The 6,639-nt window shown below is 36.7% G+C and overlaps 1 long non-coding RNA gene across 1 annotated transcript; it reads left to right on the top strand.

Moving 5' to 3' along the window:
• Positions 1-263: 263 nt before the first annotated feature.
• Positions 264-2,679, top strand: LOC127432508 (uncharacterized). The gene is made up of 3 exons (XR_007895755.1): positions 264-735; positions 919-1,097; positions 1,175-2,679. It is a non-coding gene; the product is annotated as an uncharacterized LOC127432508 (long non-coding RNA).
• The last annotated feature ends 3,960 nt before the right edge of the window (positions 2,680-6,639 follow it).

Raw genomic sequence — 6,639 nt, 5'->3', positions numbered from 1 at the left:
GGTCCAAGTCATCAATTTCAAAAACTTTTTTTTTTTTTAATTACATTATAGTTTTATAATGAAAAAAATTAATATGGTGGCACAATTATATTTTTGTCTACAAAATGATTTTCAAACATTTAAGCATACGCTTTCAGATCAAAAGATTAAGATCATGAGAAACATTTCAGTCAAGTGTTTCAAAATTTTTGACTGGTAGTGTATATATAAAAGAAATCTAACAATACATAATAAAATAACATACATTTACACAAACTATATGATGTCATATTGCATTCAACTGTACATATAACACAGTGCTTGTGTCTGTATATATATTGCAATATCCTCCAAGTGTCCCGTTTGAGACTTTCAAAATCTGGTCACCCTACTTAGAAGTTAAAAAAAAAAAAATGCTTAAATTTGACCTGAACTTTGTTACAGGGTAGAAGACTCACATCTTCTTCAAACACTTGTGTCCTAGTGTGACTTTGAAACAATGCTGACCACCAACATGATCAACGTCGGCAAATCTGACGTAGTGAATTGTGCTCTGCTGCGTGCCTTTGGCCATGCAAGGTTTGACCCTCAGAAGAAAATCAGTGTTATCTTTATGGATGATGATGGTCAAGGAGAGGGAGCTCCTTGATGGTGGACCAATGCATGAATTTTTACATCTCTTGCTAATAGACATTAGAAGGTGCACAATATTTCAAGGACCTGACAACCAGAAACATTTGTCATTAGATGTAAATGGTATGCATTTATAGCACTCACTGATCCAACATGCTAAATTATTTAATACATTGTATAACCATAAACAAATTATTACTTTGGACTTATTGGTATGTTATCCACCTACTAAAAAGTTATTATGGATCCATGTATAGACTATGTGTTAGATGAAAGACTAATGTTTTTTCTCTCTCTGTGTTACAGCACTGCATACAGGGCTCTACAGTCTTGTAGCGAAGATGACTTCAGTGTGCCTAATTCACGGAGGGGTTGCTCTCCATTTCTTCTCAGACAGGCTATTTAACTGGATTTCTGGAAAACCCACAGGCCCTGCTAGTCTCACAGATATTGGAGACCAAGATGTCTGAGAAAGACTGCAAAAAGTAAGGGCATTTTGATTACAAATACTTTGTATAGGTATATATTGTCACTTACAGTTGTTGTTATTTTGAAAACTTAGATAAAGAATGCAGAGACAATTGTTAAAGCAAGAGAGGCCAATCTTCAGGCTTCTGAGACCCTCACAGTCCTGGGGACAATGCACCACATTACCTCCATGGAGGAGAGGGACAGCTTAGTAACACACTCTATCCAGCAGTATGAAGAGGGACGTGTACAAATGGGATTTCAACAGTGATAACAAACATTGTATTTTCCCTAATGATTTATAATGCAAAGTGAGTGCTAATACATAGGTTTTGTCTTTATGGGTTATGTTTCACTGTACAGATTCATGGAAGGTCTGGGAACACTCGGACTGGCTGAGGCCATCAAAGCCCATCCAGCACAATTTAAACCCTTGCTTGTGGAAAACACACAGCAACTAAATGCAGAGGACTTGATTAATCTATTTCAGCCTGTGCTGTCCATAGTTGGGAGTAGCCGGCGCAGAGAGGAAAGCAGCTATGCTATGCTACTGGAGAGACTGGTTGATTGAAATAGAAGGTAACTCACAAAAATGTTTTTTAGGGTTTGTACAGTTGTACAGTTTTTACCTTGAATCTCAAAAGAGAACTCATTCCTTGTTGTTATTTCCCATTATTTTCCCATTCCCGTTAACTGACGTTGACGTCACTTCACGTGGGTCACCCGCCATGTAAGACGCTCAAAGTACAAAACGTTCTATTAGGCGTTCAGTCGGTCGGTCGAACGCTTCCGTGCCAAAATTAAGCGTCCGACCGACCGACCGATCGAACGCATAACCGAACGTGTAAGTGTCTTACATGCCGGGTGACCCACGTGACGTGACGTCAACGTCTTGAAATTAGCTTGTTTTTAACTAGGTAAGGGTCCAAGCTGTTGTTTAAAGACAACAAATGTACAATACAGGCACTAGATGTAGATACTGTATTCCTAAAACAATACTCAACCATTTTTTTCCTGCATCCTGCTGTACTTCCCTCAATAAGCAGTCAGAGGAAGGTGTTGTAGGCTATTCTAAGTCATTCTGAGTGATGACCTGATAGCTATATAAAAAAAAGCTACCACCTGTCTGTCATGACTTTCTCTGATAATTTTGAAAGAAACTTACATACCACATTCCATGACAAGGTTCTAAAACTCTGTTTTCATTTTTCAAAGGCAACGTGTGTTTATGAGTCTGTGTGTGCTTGTGAGTTGCTTAAAGAGAGCAAATATAGTGTACATACTTTCTTAATTCATTTCTTTCTATTTTTTTTATATTATTTTATTATTCATACATATATCAATTTTATATAAACATTTTTTACTCATTTTTAATATTGTTATTTGTCAAATTCCTTAATTTTATGTTGTGTGCTATATTGTCTCACAAGTTAGAGATAAAGAGTTTCAATTTCAAGGTCTTCTGTGTCATGGGACGATGTTGTGAAGAAGTAATTGTCCATTGACTTCGCATGGTATAGTAACACTTGTTGAATTAGTGCTGGTCAGACTGAGCACTGAGAAAGATGCAATTAAGTTTATTCAATAAACTCTACTCATTTTTGCCATCACTTTGTCTCCTGCCTTCTTCTGTATTCCCCCTGCTGACTCTTGGGCTGGTAGGAGAGTGAAGTAACATAACAAGCTGTTGATGTTGACTGGTTTTGGATATCAGACAGAACTCTGATATATGGATATCTTCTGATGGAGAGAGAAGTCTTGTGAACACTGACTCTAAAATGCATTTTCACTGCCTCACGTTTTCATATTCTAAGCATATCATTGAATACTGTACACAGCATCACATCTCTGTCTATAGGCTACATACATAAGCAGTGGGTGAATTAATTGCAGGATAAGGGTACGTAAATAAAATTAAGTAAAGAAATAAATAGATAACATTTAAAATGCAAATAAGAATTTCCCATCTGAATCCATACATTCATTAATTTCAAGATTTTCAAATTGCAGGTTCTGCCTACTGTACAATGTTCACACTCCATACAAAACACTCCAAATGAATAAATTGTTGATTATTGTTATTTGCACAGACATATTCATATTAATAATTATACATCTCAAATTGATGCCCATCAATCCATCATTCTTTATATAGTCAGTCTCTGTATCCCTCTTTCCAGGAAATCTAGAGAATCTCCAGATGATGTCATGTGCAGCTTTAAGAGAGCCTTTTAGAGCCTTCTTTCACAGTTTCTTGGCCAGACAACCTTTCTTTCTCCTGGATCTCTTCTGAGCTTCCAAAGTTTAGTCTGTAAAACATTCATATATACCCCCATTTTCTGTTTTCTTCCCAATAATAAACATGTTTCAATCATTGTTTACATTTACAGTACTGTGCAAAAGTCTCAGGCACATTAGATGGTTCACAAAAACATTTGTATTAAGATGGTTATTTTCTATCTTTTGCTTTAGTGTGTCAGTAGGAAATATCCATTTTAGATTTTAACATCTTTAGCACATAGAATTGAATAGAATAAAAACAATAAACCATACAATAAATCTGGGATCATATGAAGAGAATGAAGCAATCAAGGCAACCTAAATCCATAGAAGAACTGTGTCAAGTTGTTCATTAATCTTGGAACAGCCTACTTGCCAACACTGTTGAGAAACTTTGTGCAAGTGTACCTAGGAGAATTTGTATGGTTTTGAAGGCAAAGGATGGTCCCACCAAATTTTGATTTAGCTTTTTTATGTTTACTGCACTTTGTATGAAGTTAACTGATAAATAAAAGCTATTTATTACATTATTTTTGAAAACACCACACTTTACAGCATTTCCCAGAAATGCCTAAAATTTTACACAGTACTGTATATTAAAGTTTTCATAAACAGTTTGAAGCAGTTCAGAAACTTTTCAGGATATCAAAGCGAATACATTGACATCATCTTCTGGACAATAAAGGCTCTACATTATACAATTGTACAATAATGTAATTCTTAACTAATTATATCCCTGCTAACACGACATACCAGTTATGTAATTTATTCGTCCTTTTTTGGTAATTTCATGATTTACTAATAGGCAACGTAACTGCAACGTCACAGGCTCGTAATTTCCTTACCATTATATGACCAATTCACAACATCATCTTTAAGTCCTCCTAATGTTGCAAGCTTACCCAGAATGGCCTAGTTACGTAATATATTTGTAATGTTTAGGTAATTCTATTACTGTCAAAGTAACTGCAACGTCATGGACCCATAATTTCATTACCATTAAATTACCAATTCACAACATCATCTTCACGTCCTCCTAATGTCCCAAGTTTACCCAGAATGGTCCAGTTACATAATGTATTCATAATATTTGGGTAATTCTGTGACTTATTTGCAACATAACTGCAATGTCATAGGTCCGTAATATAATTACCACTTCACCTTCCAATTCCAATTTTTTACGTTCTCCAATGTGATCCAAAAAAAAAAAAAAAAAAATCCAGTTGCAACACATGAAAATGCCATTTTTATGACAGATTTGTGTTGTAGCAGTTTAATAATTGCTACAGTATCATTCAAAGTTCAACAACCACATCAGATTGGTTAAAATAATTACCTTCTAGCTGAAGTTCTGTTAATATTTTTGCATCTGTGATTATCTGGCAGCTTTAATCACCTGAAATGTCCGCTAACATTATGCCAAATATTTATAACGGAAGTGTCCAGAATAATGCTATTTGTTTTTATTTATTTTTTATCCCCTTTTCTCCCAATTTGGAATGCCCAATTCCCACTACTTAGTAGGTCCTCGTGGTGGCGCGGTTACTCACCTCAATCCGGGTGGCGGAGGACAAGTCTCAGTTGCCTCTGCTTCTGAGACAGTCAGTCCGCGCATCTTATCACGTGGCTTGTTGTGCATGACACCGCGGAGACTCACAGCATGTGGAGGCTCATGCAACTCTCTGCGATCCACGCACAACTTACCATGTGCCCCATTGAGAGTGAGAACCACTAATCGCGACCACGAGGAGTTTACCCCATGTGACTCTACCCTCCCTAGCAACGGGACCAATTTGGTTGCTTAGGAGACCTGGCTGGAGTCACTCAGCACACCCTGGATTCGAAATCGCGACTCCAGGGGTGGTAGTCAGCGTCAATACTTGCTGAGCTACACAGGCCCCCCGATATTGCTATTTGTTAAAATAAATGTATACATGATATAAATGAATATTATATATACACATTTTTTTTTTTTTGCCAACCGATTCATTTGAAATTTTTGCTATCATTTAACATAATTATTTATTGAAAACAATATGTAGGTCTGAAGATTATATTGTAATGAAGTCATTAACCATTTTTATGTAGAAGATTCAACAATAAGGAAGCAGGAAGCGAGGTGGCAGTCCAGGTAAATCAAGCTTTAATGGGTTTGTTCCCAGTCTAACAAACAGTCTTTGACAGTCCAGCTTCACAGCAAGGCATCTATTATAGCTTTAGTCATAAGAGACAACATAAACTTGTAAATAATTAAGGTTAACAGCTTTGCAGCGTTTAGCTTCATGATCTGGCAGGTCTGTGTGACTGGGACTCTCCCTCATTGGTGTTCTCGGCATCGTCACTGTAACGATACACAGGTTACCTATCATTAATCACCAGGTGATGGCCCATACCGCTTCCTCTCTCCCCAGTGACAGACACATGACCACGTCCAGCTCCACACTGCTCTAAGTAGAGTTTAATATGAGCACAGAAGTCATTTAGGCTTGTAATTTAATTGAAATCCTGTGGTCATGTGTCTTCATTTCTTTTATTGTTGCATTTGTTTCTCTGTTCTCTGTCAAAATAAATGAAATACATTAATTTTGAGTCTGTGTTTGTGCACACACAACTGTTTAAATAGCCTTTGAATTAATGTTGGGCAACTGAGGAAATAAATTAGGTGTCCACCCATAGAATAATCATTAAAAGCAAAAATACCAACTGGTAACCAACAAACAACTATTGATCCTCCTGTGAGTTCCGGGAAAATGGCGGATCGGGTGCACCTCGTGTTCTGAGCTCTGTTGTGAACAGTGACGTTCGAGCTTTAAGGAAAGAAAGAAAATTGAAAAGGGATAAATTACAAATTTCATATCAACTTCTGCAAAATACTCTGTCTCAATTCCAGGAAGCTGTTTCTTTGCAAAGGACAAATTATCTCTCCAATTTCATCTAAAAAAATTCTAACTGCCCTAAGATTCTGTTTTCTACTTTAAATTCTGTGTTAAATCCTACTAGTGCAGCTGGTCCAGATCCAAGTTTAGAGTCATGTGAGAAGTTTTGTAGTTTCTTTATAAATAAAATCACTGGCATTAAATTGCAGATTTCTTCTAAGTTACCCCAGAATTTCCAATATTCAAATACTAGTCCATCCTGCTTTTCTAATTTTCACTTTATAATGCACTCTGAGTTGTTGGACATTATTTCCAGCATGAAATCAACCACCTGTTCTCTCAACGTCATTCCTACAAAGTTGCTCAAGGTCGTACTGGATTCTGTTTCGCCTACTGTGCTCTC

The sequence above is a fragment of the Myxocyprinus asiaticus genome, chromosome 4 (genome assembly GCF_019703515.2).
Source record: "Myxocyprinus asiaticus isolate MX2 ecotype Aquarium Trade chromosome 4, UBuf_Myxa_2, whole genome shotgun sequence".
Classification (NCBI taxonomy): domain Eukaryota; kingdom Metazoa; phylum Chordata; class Actinopteri; order Cypriniformes; family Catostomidae; genus Myxocyprinus; species Myxocyprinus asiaticus.
The sequence above is the reverse complement of the archived record's forward strand: the minus strand, read 5'-3'. Positions and strand labels throughout refer to the sequence as shown.